The sequence below is a fragment of the Hibiscus syriacus genome, unplaced genomic scaffold (assembly GCF_006381635.1).
Source record: "Hibiscus syriacus cultivar Baekdansim isolate YM2019G1 unplaced genomic scaffold, ASM638163v2 tig00006570_pilon, whole genome shotgun sequence".
Lineage (NCBI taxonomy): Eukaryota > Viridiplantae > Streptophyta > Magnoliopsida > Malvales > Malvaceae > Hibiscus > Hibiscus syriacus.
In genome coordinates, this window is record NW_024062102.1 from 783,326 (window position 1) to 802,937 (window position 19,612).

Below are 19,612 nucleotides of genomic sequence, written 5' to 3' on the forward strand. Positions count from 1 at the left end.
AGTTCCCAACTTGCATCATTGAAGATCAATTTAATCTTATTCTATATTCTTGTCGTCTTTGTCTTCTTTCTTCATTTCAAAGAAAGTGTTTTCTCTCTCAACTTCTTGCTATGGCCAGAAGCATGATTGTGTTGCCCTATTTTTTTTTTGAGACTATGCATGACTATGCCGGACTCCACAAAGATCAATGGGATAGCAGCATCTATTCTGATTTGACTCTTGCAGCACATCCCAAGGAGGATCTACCCCAATTCTTCAAGTCACCACGTCATTTCTCATTTTAACCTTGGAGATGCGTAAGACAACCTTCATCTTGGGTAATGGAAACAACACATGATCACAACATTGATTCAACATCATTTTTACCGGTTCGTAAATCATTTGAAAACATATTCATCTTTTCATGCGGTTTCTGCTCATATCTTTCCACCAGAGAAGCTCTTTGCATAGTGTTCAGTGTTTTTGTATGGTATTACAAGGATACCAAAACTCAATAGAAATTAAGGTGAGATGTTTTGGCTTGCCAACATTAATGCATGTGAAATCACCAGAATGATGCAACTGATGATGGACAAAATGATCATATACTGTAAACCCCAGTGTCACTGTTTCACTATTTTCAGCATTCATACATTTCTATCCCATTGGAAATATTTGTTCATTTCAATGATTTCTCCACAGGCCTTCATTGGCTTTCAAAAATGTCCCACATCAATACCTCTGGCTAAAACAGGCCTTCACTAATGTCGCAACATTATTTTATTCTGGTACGGGCCTTCAAAATGCCTCAATATCTCAAATTATAAGGCTCATTCTCAATGCCTTCTTGGTCTGAATCTTGTAATTTCATCATGAGGTGGGTTCAGTCGCGCCCCAACATTATCTCATACTGGTACGGGCCTTCCAAATGCCCCATCACCTCAAATTGTAAGGCTCATTCTTGATGCCTTCTTTGTCTGAATCTTGTCATTTCAAAATGATGGGGGTTCAATTGTGCCCCAACATTATCTTATAAAGGTACGGGTCTTCCAAAATACCCCAACACCTCAAATTGTAAGGCTCATTCTCAATGCCTTCTTCGTCTGGATCTTGTTATTTCAAAATGATGGGGGTTCAGTCATGCCCCAATGTGGGTATTCATGGCTCCCTTCGCACCAAAATCTCTTAACTTTGAATGCTCAAATTCTAGTGCCGCCACACAACAGTACGGCCAAATGTCTTGAGGGCTTCTCTTCGCGCCTCCATCGATGCTTAAGGAATGATCAACCTTTCTAACATAATGCCTTGCATTTTGTTACGAGCTGGGACACGTGCATCTCCTGAATGATGAGATCATCTTCTTCTTGATGGGCTACTGACAACGTCACAAGGAAACATTACAAGTTCTATCCATCCACTTTGATATCTTGGACCATCTGCTTCAAGATTGCGGATTGCTTCATGCTCCGACATTGCTTATTCTTCTTCTCAAAAAGAGGCACAATGAGCCTCATTAACTTCAAGGACCTTCCACATTTGAACTGTCCTGTTTGAAAATGTTTTTCTCTTTCTCTTATTTTAGGGAGTAAAGAATGAAAGAACCTTATAAAACATTGTCCCTTAATTCAGACTCACAATCAAATCAAATCATAAACATGAATTCACAGAATATCAAAAGAATCAATAGCTCTTTAATGTTTTCAGGGTTATAAATCTTTGACAAGTGTCAAAATTGAGGGGTTGGTTTTAGGTTGGCTTCCTATTTTCTAAGGCTTCGACCACCTAAATACCATCTCTTTCTTGATCGTTGTGACCATCACAACATGCCCTTCTTTCTTGGCTTGGTATTTTAATAGGATGCGGACAAAATGACGCAAATAGTATACTCCATTACTAGACTTTCCAGAACACTTCCATTTCAGTTCTCTGAAATCTTCCATTTGTTCAAGCTTCGTAGACTCCTCTAACCAAGGTAGTGCAGAAATATCGATCTAAAAATGAAATTTCTGAGTGCTCGTGTGAAATTGACTATGACAGGTGTTCCTTAACTCCCTTAGTCCATTTTTATCGCAACTCCTTATTTAGATAAACTTGATTTAATTTGCCATTATCGGGCTAGCTGAAATCAACTTTATTGTAATTTGCCTTTATCAGGCTAGCTGAAGGGTTCATCTCATCACAAAGTCTTTGACTTGACAATCACAGTGGAGCATACACCGAATTGCCAGGTACCCGATCAAGGTCATGGTTTGAGTATAATCTATTCATAAAGCCAGGGTTTTCGAGTTTCCTCTATAACCAATTGCCTTAGTGGAATAGCTCAGCTTTATTGTATACATGTATATTATATATTTTGATGAGTATGTGGATTCAATTTCTTAAGCTTGTCAAGAAGAACCTGTCATAGTCTAGGTGTTGTTGAATGTCAGAAAATCTCATCGTTAGAGTTCAATTTCCAAGCAACTGACCTAAACTAGATTCACCTACTCGACTATTTCATCCGTAAAGATCATAATCATCATCGAACGTCGTCAACAAAAATGGTCTAGTCAATTTTGTAATGTCATACGCAAAAGATGCCCCATGTTGTCCGCTCCTATGCATACCTGAATACCAAGCCTATGGTTCATTCCCTTATGATAGGAGAAGGCTATATCGGTTCCTGCAAGAAAAGGGTATGGTGTTCGATTGTATCTTCTGGGGGTAAGGTCAAGGTCCTTGTTTTATCGGGTTTCAATCTTGTCATTTTGTCAAAGATTTATAACTCTAATCATTAAAGAGCTTTTAATTCAATTGATATTCAAAGAATTTCAAGTTGAAAATTCGATTCAATGCTCACCATCCTTAAAGTAACATGAATTCATTTAAAATATCCTTACAAATAGAAAGATGAGAAAGTACAAAAAAACATGTTCAAACAAGATGCCGCAAATGAAAAATGCGATTGTGGTGGAGCACAACCTTCACTTGTTCAACCAAAAGGCCCTACTTTCCCTAGAATAGCGGGTGCCCCGTTGGATTAGGGTTTTTACCCTCACTTACTCCCCATTTCTCGATCACTTCTCTTGTCAGGACTCCTTTGTCAACGAGCCTTTCTATCTCTTCCATCAATGGTATACACTTATCAGTGTGATGGCCCAATGCCCCTAGATGAAAATCGCAAGCACTATTCGGGTCATAGCCATAAGCGGATGGGCTAGTCTTCATTCTTAATGGCCTTGGAGTGAGGTATTGATTCTTGATTAAAGGGGATAGCAAGTCAGAAATGGGCACTTGAAAAACCTTGAGGGTCGTATTTTCCCAAGACATCTTCTGCGGCCAGTCTCGGACTACCTCTCTTTTGACTTTTATCTTGTCACTTCCCACTTCTATCTTCTTTTTTAGTGTCAGAGAGGTCTCGAGAGTTGGGTAATTTATCTCTGCTTCACATACCTCGATTTCCTTGACTTTGCTCTTCTCTTTTTCAACACTTTCTTCCGTATGTACTTCACTTGTTTTGACCCCGTCAACTCTATTCTGGGGATTGACTTTCAGCCGTTTAGCATCCACCTCTATAACTCCTTGAGCCAAAAGATCTCGGACTTGTCGTTTGAAGTTGCTACAATTATCGACGGAGTGTCCTCGGGCTCCCGCATGATATTCACAGGAAACTTTCTCATTATACCAACTCGGATAAGGGGGCAACAAAGGCTTGGCCAGACGTGGAGCAATCAGCTGGGCTTGGAGCAACTTGGGATATATCTGGCTATATGAAAGCTCTTTTGACCCTACTTTCTCCTTGCCGTTATTATGATCATATTGAAGACCCTGTGACTGACCACTGGAACGTTCACTTTGAAGGTTTAACGTTTGACCAACATCTTGGGAGAGACATTGATTTGCATATCTCCCTTCATCGACAAGTTTTGAGCTTCCGGGGAGCTTAGGTTTTCCATTTTCAAAGCATAACAACCCTTCCGTGATGAAGTTTTGAACTTTATATCTCAGGATCGTACAATCTTCTGTAGAGTGACTAAACTCTTGAGAATGATAACCGCATGATCTTTTGACACCTTGCCAGTCTGGACGCAAATAAGTATCATACCTCGAAGGAAAAGGCTTTAGGAGCCCACTTTCAAAAAGAAAGGGTAACAAGTCTGAATATGAGATCAGAATCGAAATCAGAGACATCCCCTTCTTCTTCTTTCTATTCTTTTTGGCCTTCTTCACTGGCATTTGAACATCCTCTATGCCTCTCTTCTTTGAGTCCGGCTCCACTTTCGTATTAGAAGTTTCACCCTTAACTTCTCCTTTTCCCAGTATGATCTCCGTAGCATCTTCTGGAATCTTACTTGATTTTTGGAGTTGACTTGAATTACCACATCCCCTAACAGGTTCTTGATCATTTGCTATCATCACATTGGCTGCAGCGCCAACCTTCAGATTCTCACCCGAAGTCTTCATCTTTTCTTGTGTAACAGGGTCATCTGATGATTTATCCCCATATATCACTGTAATCATCATGCTCATCAACTTGGACATTTGTTCCCTAGATTCAACTTGGAACTTCTTTACTTCATCAATCATTTCTTGTTGGGTCTTTACGAGCCGTTCTTGAATTCTCTCGATCCTACTAACTCGTGCTAATATCTCATTCATTGCTCTCTATCTTTCTAGAAACACGTCTCGGGGTAACTTCAATTTGCTTTCAGAGCTTCTGCCACATCATCATTCACGAGTTACTCTCATATTTTCATGATTGATGCATGTAAAAATGCTTAAATTAATACATGCGATGCGAAAATGCAAAATGCAAATGCAAATGCACGAGGTGTTAATCCCAAAAGTGACCACTTAAGAACAACCGTTCACTTAGACAACAAGAATTTCGTAAGTACACCATGTAGTCAAAATACAACTGCGATTTTTCATCTCTTCATTTCCTTGAGTCGTACTCTTCATGGGATCTGGTATCGCACCTCCAAAGTTGTTGGCGTATTTCATCACCTTTGATGACGTCGAATGTCTTTAAATTGAATCTTGAAATCTCCATTCTCACCTCCAATGTGAAGTGGTCTTCATGTCGTTATGAAGGGTCTTCTCGTCCTTGGTATGACTGTATCTATCCCTTGAGTCAACATCTTGGCCTTTACAGTTTCTTCAATCAGGTTCAAATCTCTTCATTCATCGGCCGTCCTTCATGGATCGTTTGAACATCTCTGGATCTCCTGGTTTTGACTACATAGTGGAGAATTTCTTGCCTCAATATGGTCAGCCTTCTTGTTAGTCAATCACTTGTGAATTAACACCCCTCGATGACATGAGGATGCAAATGCAATAAAATCACAATAAAATAGACATAGAACGAAAACGGGTTAGTACACATAAGATAAACAACAAGATAGTGGATACCGTAAACATCACATAAAACCTACCCTCACATGCTGGCTACCCAATCATGCTTTAGTAGATCCTACCCGACATGATATCTACCCACATGTTTTGTCATTCATAAAAGATCCTAACCGCATGGTATCTAATTCACATGTTTTGTGCGAAAATATAAAACCTAACCGCATGCTTTTCTAGTTCTCATACTTATTGCAAAAATAAATTCGAGGAAAAGGTTAGAATGAGTTTCCCCTTCGTGTCTGCAGACAGAAATTCAACATAAGATGGGCAGAGTTTCAGTATTTCTAAAAGGGTCCTCGAATTGTCCTTTGCTGGTGCCCCCTTGGGCTTGCCAGACCCTCGATCCTCGCCCATTATAGGCTTAAAACGGATCAAGTTCAATTTCGAGAGGATACATTTCCCTATGTCCATGCGAGGAAACTCAATGTTTCACTCGTAAACATAAGGCATGTACCCCAGAGGTTACTTGCTAAAGCCCATGCGGAGAAAAGTAATTTTTCTCACGTAAGCGTAGCGTTCACCCCTACCTAACGGGACAGAGCACAGTTAGAAGGCTCTAAATATCAAAATGGTTGTTGCGACAGTAAAGGAGAAACCTATAATCCTTTCCCTCGATCCAAGAAACACAACAAACTAAAGTGAAGGTCAAAAAACTGAAACATGTAAATCACACGTTAGTACAACTATTTATTTGTTAATTAAAACGCACATTAAAATGCAAACAACAATTTAAAACAAATCTGAGATCAAAAATCAAATTAAAGTGAACTTACAACTTTCGTTTGCAAAGACAATTAATTAATCGACTATAGGCCTGACTCTCTAAAAAGTCCCCAGCAGAGTCGCCAAGCTGTCGAAACGATTTTTAAACCGTGGGGCGAGATTTTGAAAAACCGCGTCATTTTTAATTATTCTCTTTTCAATTGAACTTTTAATTAAAAACAATGTGATTTTTTAAAAAAACCTCTCGTTTCGAAAATTTGGAAATTCCTTTACGATAAAAACATAAGGTTCGAGGAGTCGCCACCAATCTTTGATTAGGGTGTGATTGGGCACCCAACAACGTTGTCATTTTTAATAAAAATTAATTTTAATTAAAACGACAAATTTACGGTCTACGTCACCAAAATCCAAGTTCGGGAGTCGGTTACGTGTGGGGAAGGATTAGCACCCCCACAACGCCCTAAATCGGTACCTAGTCGATTAATTAATGTCTTTGCGACGAATTTCACAAATTCGAGTTTAATTTGATTAATGATCCCTTTAAACAACAAAAATGCAAATGTGTAACATTCAAAAGCCACGAATTTAAAATTACCGAGTCATTAGAAAGATAAAGGATATTCGATTATTTAAAAATATCGAGACCAGATCTTTAGGTGAGTTCTAACAATCTTTTCTCAAATAATTTAAATAGCCGAATATTTCTTTTTCTTTCATTCCCAAATTTTAAAGTGATTAATCAATTCTTTTAGTGACACTGTTGGGATACACTTTTAATTTAAAATCGTCGAAAGCGGATATCTAATCAGTTAAGACAACCCACTTAAAATAATTTTAAATTAAAAGGATATTACCCTTAATCAAATTATGTGATAATTTCGAGTTATGCTCATGAGGCTATCATGCAAATTATGCAAAAAGGATGTCATGCAAAAACTAATTAAATAAAAGGATACATTACATCTAAATCCATGCTTATGAACCACGTAGTAACATATGCACACATATCATCATCATTCAAACCTAGGACAAGCCTACACTGAACCATAACTAATCATACATGCATACACATAAGAAACTTAAACATGAACTAAAACGTAACATGTAAAACTTGGAGCCCTAATGTCTAAATCACAAAACAAAATAACCGACATTTATGACCAAAATTAAATGCACATGAAATACAAATATCAAATTAAAAGCACCACAGATTAGATTTAAAGACTAAAATGCCAATTAACCAAAGTTACGTGCCAAATGCGAAAACAAACAAAAGAGAAAAAAACATAAACAAATAACTAAAAAAACACTTACACACATGAAGATCAAATTATAAACTTGGAAAATGTGATTTAGTGACTAAAACGTAGCATGCAAAACAATGAAAGTCAAAAGTCTAAAATAACAAAATTTAAATAACATAACACCTGGGACCGAAATGAAATGCGCGAAAAATACAGAAACACAATTAAAAACATGCAAACTACGACCTAGGGACTAAAATGTAACATACGAAAATGAACAGTCAAATCTAAAAAGAAAGGAAATCACATACATTGCCACATGACTGAAATTAAAGACACATAAAATATAGATGCAAAATTGGAAACAAGGAAACAAATAATTTGGACCGATATGAAATACATGCAAGACCTAATGATTGAATCATAATTTCGTATATATCAATTTTGGACTAAAATGCATGCAGCTGAAAACTGAAATGGCTCAGATCATGAAAAATCCCCACGCGAAACGGGTACCCTGAATCTACCAAACGACGTCGTTTTATGCTTTGCTAATAACCCTATTTAAACTAAAATTAAAACCCTAGTTCACTTATACCAACTTCAGCCGCAAGCCCCCCTTTAACCGATGATTCTCCTCTCGTCTTCTCCCCTAGCCACCGACGAAGAGCCTAAACACCAAAGCCTCCATGGCTACCGTCGTTCTACGACTCCGGTGAGGAGCCACACACTAGCATTAACCTCGCTCATAACCAAACATAAACCCCCAAACCTCTCTCAACGGAAACTAAACCAAAGGGCTAAAACCAAACCCAATCTCACTGCTAAACCGCGAGACCACCACGGCCTTCAACGCTCGGCGAAGACGGGATCAACAAAAAGGGTAACAAACTAACTCTTTCTCTTCTATTCTAATTTTTTTTATTTTGAAACCCAATCGATGACAGCTAAACCAAATACGCAACACGCAAGGTTCCAAACGAAGAGAAGAACCGACCTATTACCGGCGATGCGGACTACCCCGACGGAGACTCGAAACAGAGCTGGGTAAACGAATCATTCTCTCACTTTGTTTGCATTTTAGTTTTGAAAAGATGGAAGCATGCACACAACGAAATATTGCTTTACTGTAAATTTTGTAAGAAATGAAAAAAAAAACTCCTTTGCATTACCGTCCTTATCGAATACCACCAGGAAAAACTTCTCTGCTTACATTTTTTTTTCATTCGTCGATGAAGTCCCCCCTATTACATTGCTTTCGACTCCAAATAAATGAGGTCTCCAAAATCTCCTTTTTTTTCGTTGTTCCCCCCATCCTCTGTAGAAAAGCCGAACCTCCCTCTTTTGTTGGTGAATTTTCGGTTCTGTTCTTGATGGGTCCTCCTCTGTCCGTGAATCCTCGTTGCCTTTAATCTGCCCCCCCATTAATTGATATCCCCGTGATTCTATATTGATTGCTATTTTTCGTTCTGTCTCGTGGTTGATTTCTCCTTGTTCACTGCTGCCCGTGACCCCCCTGTTATGTTGTTTTCTATATTAATGCGCTGCTTCATCACCTTGGATTTGCTGTTTGCAGGGCATGCACGAGCTGTTGCCATTGGTGGGTGATGGGGAACAGAGCTGTTCTGCTCAGGTTTGGTGTTGGCATGGGCAGTGGAGCTTCAGCAGTATGGGCACAGGTGACATGGGAACATGGGACAAGGCCTCGGGAGGCACCAGCTGCTGTTGGGAGTGGAGGAATGCTGGAGCTCGGGCTTGGTGCTCGTATGGGCAAAGGAGCCTCACGTGAGGCTGCTGGTGACCGGGTGTTATGGAGCAGAACAAGGCCTTCACGTGGGGTGCTCGGGTCTTGGGTTTGTCTTGAGCTTGTAATTAATTTGGGTTGTAATTGGTCCATAAATATTTGTAATCTATTTTGGACTTATAAGTGGACTTTAAACACTTAATTTGGGGTTGAATTTCAATTTGTATCTCGATCTCCAAAATGAAACATATACGATATCAATCCAATTAAGCACAAAAGTTTCTTGATTTTCATGTTGTCCCCAAAATGCAAGCTTCCATTCATCATTTGAATTAAATTCTCATTTGAGCACGATTACCTCTAAATTAATTCTCAAGCATCTTTAAATGAATTAAATTGCCCGGACAAAATTAGGGTATTACAAGATGTTTGTGGTTGAATGTGGGGCTTCCCAAACACTTCTGGGCTGAGGCTGTTAACATGGCGTGTTATCTTATCAATAGATCGCCAAGGGAAACATTGGTTGGGAAAGTTGCAGAAGAGGTATGGACTGGTCATTATGTTACTTTTGATCACTTACGGATTTTTGGTTGTCCTGCTTATGTGCATGTACCTGCTGATGAGAGATCCAAACTTGATGCAAAATCGAAGGAGTGCATTTTTTTGGGTTACAAGACAGGTGTCAAAGGATTCAAGCTCTGGGATCCAGTTGCGAAAAAATTGTAATCAATAGAGATGTTGCTTTTGATGAACATTCCATATTACAGCAGAAGAAAGACACGACAGTGGTGGATTTCGAGCAGTTTTCAGTTGAGAAAATAGAAACTTCTAACCGACTTCTAGTGGTTCCGTTACGGATTATTTGTAGGATTATAGTCTCGCCAGAGACAGGGTGAGACGGACGAATATAAAGCCTCCGAACATATTGGGTTTTGAAGACTTTGTCTTTTTTGCACTTACTGTTAGTAGTGATGATCCGATTACTTTTTATGATGTTGTTACTAGTCAGGAAAATAAAAAGTAAATGGCTGCCATGGTTTAGGAGATAGAGTCTTTGAATCACAATGGCACATGGGAGTTAGTTCGCCTTCCTGAGGGTAAGAAGCCTATTGGTTACAAATGAGTGTATAAGAAGAAACCAAAAGTAACAGAAAAAGATGGGGAGAAGTTCAAGGCTCGTTTGGTAGTAAAGGGTTTTTCACAGCAAAAATGAGTTGATTATGATGAAATTTTTTCTCCTGTGGTCAGGCACACTTCAATTCGAGCAGTACTTGCATTTGTGGCTAGTTGGGATTTGCATTTAGAGCATATGGATGTTAAAACTGCTTTTTACATGGTGATTTAGAGGAGCATATCTACATACAACAGCCTGAAGGTTTCACTCAACCTAGAAACGAGCATTTAGTTTGCAGATTGAAGAAATCTTTGTACGGGTTGAAATAGTCTCTGAGACAATGGTACAAACGGTTTGACTCCTATATGATTAAGATTGGCTACAAGCGATGTGAGTATGATTTTTGTGTCTATGTTAAGAGCCTTGATGATAGTTCTTTTATTTTTCTGTTATTGTATGTTGATGATATGTTAATTGCTGCGAAGAACATGGATGATGTTATCGGTTTGAAAACTTTATTGAGTCAGGAATTTGATATGAAAGATTTAGGTGCTGCAAAGAAAATTTATGGAATGGAAATTTGCAGGGACAAAGACTCAAGGAAATTGTGGCTATCTCAAAGTGGTTATGTTGAGAAAATGCTAGAAAGGTTTGCGATGAGCAGCGCAAAACCAGTGAGCACTCCATTGGCGAATCACTTTAAGCTCTCATCAGAACAGTGCCCTAAGACAGATAAGGAAGCTAAAGATATGGCAAAGGTTATGTATTCTAATGTTGTTGGCTACTTGATGTATGCAATGGTATGTACTCGTCCTGATTTAGCTCATGTTATTAGTCAAGTTTGTAAGTACATGTCTAAACCTGGTAAGCAACATTGGGAAGCAGTCAAGTGGATCTTTAGGTACTTAAAGGGTACTGTGGGACATGGAATTGTTTTTGGTAGCCAGCGGGATAATCTTTTGGTTTTAGAATATGTGGATTCAGACTATGCGGGTGACTTGGATAATAGAATATCTACGACAGGGTATGTCTTTACTCTTGGTGGAGGGCCTATTTCTTGGAAGTCTACTGTTCAATCTGTTGTGGCATTATCTACAACTGTAGCTGAATATATGGCAGCGGCTGAAGCAACAAAAAAAGCTTTATGGCTTACTGATTTAGTGAAGGAGTTGGGTGTTCAGTAAGGTGGAGTTCAGTTGCTTTGTGACAATCAAAGTACTATTCACTTGGCTAAGAATCAGGTATATTGTGCTAAAACCAATCATATTGATGTAAGGTTTCACAAGATCAAAGAGTTGGTTGCATCTGGAGAGATTTTGTTTCAGAAGATACATACTGATGAGAATGTTGTTGATATGTTCACCAAGCCAGTTACGATAGACAAGTTCATGCATTGCTTGGACTAGTTGAATGTTTCGAGTTGTTAAAGAAGTAAGTAACCCAACCCACATTGAATGTTTCCTAAGAGGCAAGATATTTTCCAAGGTGGAGATTTGTTAGGTATGGCAGGATATCTTTTCTTTGTAAGGAAAGTCTCGTAGTGGGGGTTACGATTATGTGGGTTGGGGCGCCCCCTTACCCTGCAGTATGGTACAGAGTTATTTTTGCAAATATGTAACAATGTTTATTTATTATAAAAGGAGATGTAATCTAAACCTATGAGACATTGAATTGAATAAAAATTCTAGCGTCGCCTAAGGCACCGAGAACGTAAGCACATTGCTGAACCTCGTTAAAATTTTTGTATTCTTTTTGTTTTCTTTACCTAATTATTCAACATCCAATTTGTTAAATTCCTTTAGTGTTCACTCTGGGCACATTGTTAATAAGCAGAAGACCAAGCTTTTCTTCTCCCCCAACACTGACATAGCGTTACAACAGGTGATAAGCAACCATCTTGGCTTCCAAGTGGTTACGGATCTTGGAAAATATTTGGGTACTCCGGTCCGTCACACTGGTGCTACAATGGATAGTTTCCGTTATATCCTAGACAAAGTCCATAACCGTCTCACAGGTTAAGCTACTCGGAGTCTCTCCTTCACCGGTCGATTAACCCTTGCGAAGTCGGTTCTACTCAGCATCTCATCCTACACCATGCAATCTTGTATGCCCACTGCTACTATTTGTGATGAGATTGAACGAATTGTGAGGCGGTTTATTTGGGGTGGGAGTAGTAATTCTTCATCTTTTCTTTGGTTAGCTAGATTGTTTTATGTCAACCACGTGTTTGTGGAGGCTTGTGATTAAGACATGTAAGGGATCAAAACATTGCTTTTTTCTAAAATTTGTCATGCTTTAATTCATTCACCAAAACTCACTTTGGATCAGAATTTCAAGGGAAAGATACAAGGTTATAGATCCTTGTCCTCATTCTATTTCTTGATCTAACAGTTCCTCCTTCTGGAGTTCTCTAGTTTCGTTCTGGCAACTCTATTTACGAAATGTGGCTTGGTCGGTCGGTGATGGTAATACTATTAAGTTCTAGGTTGATAATTGGATCCCAAAACTGGGTCCTCTCCTCCAATGGCGCTCCCCGTCCACCCCCGTGAATGATGCTGCTCTCCTTCACCAGTTCGTCCTTGACACTGGAGAATGGAACTGGAATATTCTTGGAAATCAATTTGATCACTCAATATTACCGTACATCCAAGCCATCTCTCCTCCTGAGGCTTCTCTTGGTCCGGATATCTGCTTCTGGAATGGAAATTATAAAAAACGAGAGTTCTCGGTTAAAGGTGCTTACTTCCAAATCTCTCACAACCATTGGCAGCTTGCTAATTACTCCTGGAATTTAGTTTGGGAATTATCAATCCCTGAGCGGATACGTGGTTTTCTTTGGCTGGCTCTTCAAGACAAGCTATCGACGAATCATAATTGTCAAATAAGATCTCTTGCCCCAAATGCATCGTGCCCTCTTTGTGGTGGTCCGGATGAAACTCTTCTACATATATTACGTAACTGTTCTAACATGCCCAAGTTATGGAATTCACTTCCAAAGAATCTTTTACACTTCAACTTCTTTATTTCTTCTCTGCAGGAATGGATTTTAAATGGTATATCTTGTACTCGCATTTGTTCTTTAAACGAAGGCCCGTGGCAGCAATTTTTTGTTTCAATCATTTGGCAAACGTGGAAGCGTCGTAACACTTACATCTTCACCGGAAAATATCATGGATATCCCTACTCTTCTCCACATTAGTGTGCAGTGGGCAAGACTCTGCAATATCGCACTAGCCCAACATTCCCTGCCCTATTCGACAGTTGCTGAAAATGTTCAATGGTCTCACCAACCGTCCGTTGGATTTGTCTTAACTCCGATGTTTCCGTATCTCCCATCACTGGAGTTGGTTCGATTGGCTGAGTGTTCCGTTACCACTCAGGCTCACACCTTCTTTCTTTCTCCAAAAACATTGGAATCACAATGGTATTACAAACAGAACTTTGGGGTATATTGGAAGGGCTAAAGATTGCAAAACATCATAAATTCAGCCACATCTTTGTTCAATCTGATAATATGGAAGCGGTTAAGCTCTTGAACCCTCCATCCCAGAATAGCCTCTTCCCTCTAGTGCGTTCCATATCCCTTCTTTGCGATGAAGGTTGGCGTATTCGCTTCACGCACGTGCCTCGCGAGTCTAATATGGTTGCTGATTTTCTTGCCAAAATTGAGAATTCTCCGGTCTTGATAATCTATGAGGCGTCCCCCCCCCCCGGCTTGTTTGATTTTGTGCATCGCGATTCCTTTGGACCCCCTTATGTTCGTTTTATGAACTTTTAATGTATTGGCTATAGCCTTATTTCTTTTCAAAAAAAATATTCATATCAACAAAAATTTTGAATTCAAAATTTGAAATCATAAGGTAAATATCTTCACAAATTTTGACCTATATCTACTAAAACTTGAATGATCAAGATTTGAATCCCCTTACGAGTAAATGTTTTCTCCACTTATGATTCAGATTGAGACTCAAATACCTAAATCTACAATCTGTATGCAAGTAATGCAAATTCAAATAATAGATATTTGAGAGTGTCTATTCATGTCTACTTTGAATTCACAATGAATAATAATTTTAAAAATTAAATCCGTAAATTATCCAAAAGCATACAAATGGATAGGATATTTGCAAATATTCTAACCCATAATATAAACCGACATCCTTACTTTTAGGAATTTATAAGTAATAAATAAATAATGCAATATCAAAATGGAATAAGACACGCGCAACGATACAAGATTTAGTAGAATTTTACCATGTCTATCTCTACGGATAAGGAGAGCAATAATCCATTATTAAACATAAAATTCATAAGGAGCATAAATATATAGAATTTTATGTATCTCGAAACTAGACATATATATCCAAAAAGCCATGTGTATTACAAAACACACTATTTAAATCCTTACGAAACTCATCTATATATAGACCATGATATTTACGAAGATCAAAAAATGATTACATTACATAAATCCAAAATAATCCTCTTTCATAATTCTAAAGGTTAAGATATACTCTATATTTATAGGTAAAATAAACTTTATAGACAAAATAATCTCTAACCACTTAAATTATAATAAAATCTAATTTAATTATCAATTTAAATTTAATTCAGCACATAAATATGAACTAAATAAAATTTGTGTTCACTAATTAAGATTTTGGTTAAAAAGATATAGAATATTTTTATACATATTTAGTCATTTTATTATTATAATAAAAATGTAAAGAGGAACAACAATGCTTGATGAGGAAAAAAAGTACGACTTGGGAGATTTAGAGTTTCAAAGAAGATTTGTGGTAGGGACTTTTTACAAACAACGTATGGGATGGGAATCAGCTTAAATGTCAGTGCCCAAAAGCTGACTTTTAGGGATCCTATAACCCCCCCCCCCAAAAAAAAAAAAAAAACACCCCAATGTAAACAAAGGTACATAGAACCCACCACCAACATGCCAAAGGGATATCCCCTTTGCTTCAACCACTCAATTTTCATTTGTGTAGTACAACTTTTGCTGTTACCAACACGATTTCATATGCTTTTCTACCCGTTTCAAGTGCCATTGAATGTTGGTAGTTATTAGTTACGATAACCTAATTTAAGGTTTAATGAAAAATAATGGAAATGGACGTAATAAAAAATATAATAAAAATATAATAAAAAAATATATCATTTTAGATTATGTGCAACCTAAAATGTTATCTTTTTCCTAACATTTTCTGTTGTTAACTGATAAAAAAGGTAACATTTTAAGTTCAATTGAAAATATTAGGAAAAATGTAACATTTTAAGTTGCATCTAGCTTAAAGTTTTGTGCATTTTATCAAATTTTCGGTTGCGCCATTTTCGCCTTTTTTAAGTCTTATATTAGATTGATGTTCCTTAGACTTTTCCCATAAATTTGGATTCACAAAAAAGAAAAAGAAATTACAAAAATTGTATATATAAAAATGTATAAGATAAGGTTTTATTGGTTGGATATATAAATTTAATGTTTTTAGGAAAGCATGAGTTAAAATTCCGCTTAAGAAGAACAAATCAAGCGACTTTAGGGGTTAAAAATATTATATTTGTTCCTAGAGGTCTCAAGGTCAAACACAATGTCTGCAAGAATGTTTGAATGTTCATTGTTAAATGATTGAGAGTCTTTCGAACATATATTACCTTCTAATCACCCCAGTTAAATAAAAAAAGTAAACTACATGATTGATCACTTTCATTTATGTTTTGTACACTTTTCCTCACTCAATTCAAAAAACATAAAATTTGATCACTTTCGTTTTTATTTAATTAAGATGTGGTCATTAAGGGTTAACTATCATTGGACCTTTAGTGGATTACTGATGTGGTGCAATGAATTTATAAAATTAAAAGGGTAAACTACACAAATGGTCCCTAATATTTGAGTAAGTTTTTGTTTTCTCACTAAAGTTTCAAAAGTAACAAATTGGCCATTAAAACAATAAATAGGTCCTTGAACAATGATTTTATATCTAGTTTACCCCAAAAAACTTTTTAATTTTTTAATTTTTTCCATTTTTTATATATACTTTTAAAATTTTTAAAAAAAAATAGAAATTAACTTTTTTGGACATGAAGCAATCGAATATTTCAAACGATAAACAAAAAACTAGAAAGCTTTTGGAATAAATTAGATATAAAATCATTGGTCAATGACCTATTTGATGTTTTAGTAATCAATTTGTTACTTTTAAAACTTCAATAGGGAAACAAAAACTTTCTCAAATATTAGTGGTCATTTGTGTATTTTACCCTTTTAAACTTTATAAATTTAATGTGTCACGTCAGCAATCTGTTTAAGGTCTAACGACAACTAACCCTCAGTGGCCACATATTAATTAAATAAAAACATAAGTGACTAAATCTTAATTAAATGAAAATGACCAAATATTATATTTTTTTGAATTCAGTGAATAAAAGTGTACAAAGCTTAAACGAAATTGATCAGTCATGTAGTTTACCCCTAAAAATATTCCGCCTAAGAAGTCACTTTCCCTTTTTCCTACATTTTTAGTGTTGGTTGAGTTCTTGGTGTGCAATTGTCAATAATCTTTAATCTGATAGTGCTCTAAAGAAAGTGGAGTTCCCATTTTGTGCTCAAAGAATTCCTTAATTTAAGAATAGATGAGAATTTACCGATGTTAAATTTTAAATTTACTGTATTTCACTTTTAATAAAAAATTTTGTGAACTTGAATTTAATATAATTTTATATTATTCAGTACCGAATTGAAGCTAAATTTTCTTACAGGAAGACTTGTTATAATAGGTAAAAAGGGTTCACTATATATAAATATGGATTTCTTCACATGGTAGGCTCAAATGTGAACTTTTTTTTCAAGAGACATTAAATCTTTTTTATTGACTTTCATTGAAAGAAACACAACTTGTTCACTTTGATGTTGTACATTAATTCAATTAGGTTAGCTTGGTGGGTGAAATGGCATGTGATGATAACAACAATAATTTAGCTTGAGAAATAGATTTTGAACTCTTTCTCCCAAATACATTATGAAGGACATGAAAGTCTTGGGCTTTTTTTTCTTTGTCCTATATCTAAAATTAGAATAAATATTAGCTACTTTATAATTTAAGATTCGTGGTAGTGTGTCATCCATGAAGTCATTTTTCTCCAAGGAAAAACTTTCCTTCTAACTATCTCTTTCGTGTTAGAGATGTTAATCATACTAAAATCATATTAACATCAAATATGATTTGTTAATATTAAGTAGTGTAGGTGCTACGACAAAATGATTTATTTTAAAAAGTCAGGCACTCAAAGTATAATATTTTTTTATTTAACTATCTAAAATATTTTTAGTTAAAGTAGGTGTTAACATATTTATATTTCATATATTTATTTAAAATACTTTTTTTTCAAAATAGATACTTAAAATATATTATCTTTTTTTATCTAAAAATCTAAAAGTTGAAATGTAATATTGATTAAAAATTATTTTAGATACTTATATGAAAAATATGATATATTTTAGATACATGTTTTAAAAAAAATACTTTAGACATCTAAATGAAAAATGTAAATACTTTAAGTAAAAAATATTTTTCATCGTGTAAATTTTAAATAGTAGAAAGAAAATTTGTAAAGTGGCACATTTTTTTTAAAATATTAAGAATGCTAAGGTGACATTTTTAATTCAGCTATGTATAAAAATAAATTTTAATATTTGAATAAATACTTCAAATTTGCTAAACAATTACCACAAGCACTATCACATATGAGCTCAAAACTACATATAAATAAACTTTTTTCAAATATTTGGTTACAAAATGAACATCTTAACACTATTATTCGTTCCAAAAAAAAGGTATAATATAATATTTGTTTTATCCCTATTTATTCACAAAAATGGATTTTCATAAAGGTAATGCACTTTTAAACCTTTAATATTAATAGAAAATAAAAGATAAAAAAGGCAACAAGTTTGAATTTTCTTTTTCTCTTTTTATAAATATGCTTTATTCACACAAAAAAAGATCACTTTTTTTTATTGACTTCAGTTTTATTTCAAATGTTTAACTATTAGAAACGCAATGCACTTTCAATTTATTGAGTCCTTGATCCGACCGCCCCAACCATCACGTTAGGCTTTCGATTCTCGTAATTAAAATAAAAGACGAAAAAGCTATAAATGACAGAAATTGAAATTTGTTAATTAAATTTGTGGTGTATAAAAAATAAATTTTGATAGTTAAATAATTCATTGAATTAAGTTTTAAATATATGTAGTCAAATCAATCATACGAATTAATTAAATTTTTATTAATTTGAAATGATTATATGATAATATTTATTCGAAAAAAATTTAACCGTTTGACAATAAATGTTCACACAATCTCGCAAACGACGTAATTGAACCTAAAATTATTAAAAATAACAATCATTCTTTTAATTAATGAGATCATTTAATTTGTATAATTAATTAAAATAACTTGAATGAACTAAATAAGGCGACAAAGGGTTGAGTGCATATTCTTGAACCTCAAAAGAAAGGCGGTGGAGGAGCTGGAAGCTTCCCTCTCATGATAATTTGATTTTGGATTCTAATGAAAAGGTGTCACTCCAGCTGATGATATTTTACTTTTCGTTCACAACGCTTATTTTTCTCAATAAAAAAAATCAATCTATTTTATTTCGGTCATATGGAATCCTAATTGATTGATACTTCTCGGTTAAGTTTACTTTAATTAATTAAAATATTCATTAACTAATATTTATTTTTTTTAATTAAGGTTTTACTGATTTCTCTCTCTGTGACTCTATTATTGTTTCGGGTTTCTACGTTATTTGTCTTTTTTCACTTTTACATTATATACATGTATACAAGTCAAAATTTTAATTCAAGAAGATAAAATATAATTAACAATAAAAGATGAGAGAGGTAAAATTAAAATAAATCAAAACTTAAATATATATCTATATATTTTATAATAAAAAAGTTGGTGGAGGGGACAATGGCCCCTAAGACTATACATACCTCTGTCTATGTACATACACTAATATGCTTAACAACAACAACAAAATCATATTCTCATATGCAATGGGGCAAGGGAGAGGTAGGGTAGTAGGTTGCCCTCAACTCCAGGTTGAGAGCAGTTTCCATGGAATACATCCGCCAGTCAGAAAATTAAAAATAAAGATAAAATGCAATGCATATATAAATAAATAAATAAATACATAGATAAAATGCAATGCATGTATAAATAAATAAATAAATACATAGATAAAATGCAATGCATGTATAAATAAATAAATAAATAAATACATAGATAAAATGCAATACATGTATAAATAAATAAATAAAGATAAACTTAATACGCTTAAGTTTAATATAAACCAACTAAATAATATGAATATAATTAAATAATAATAATTTTA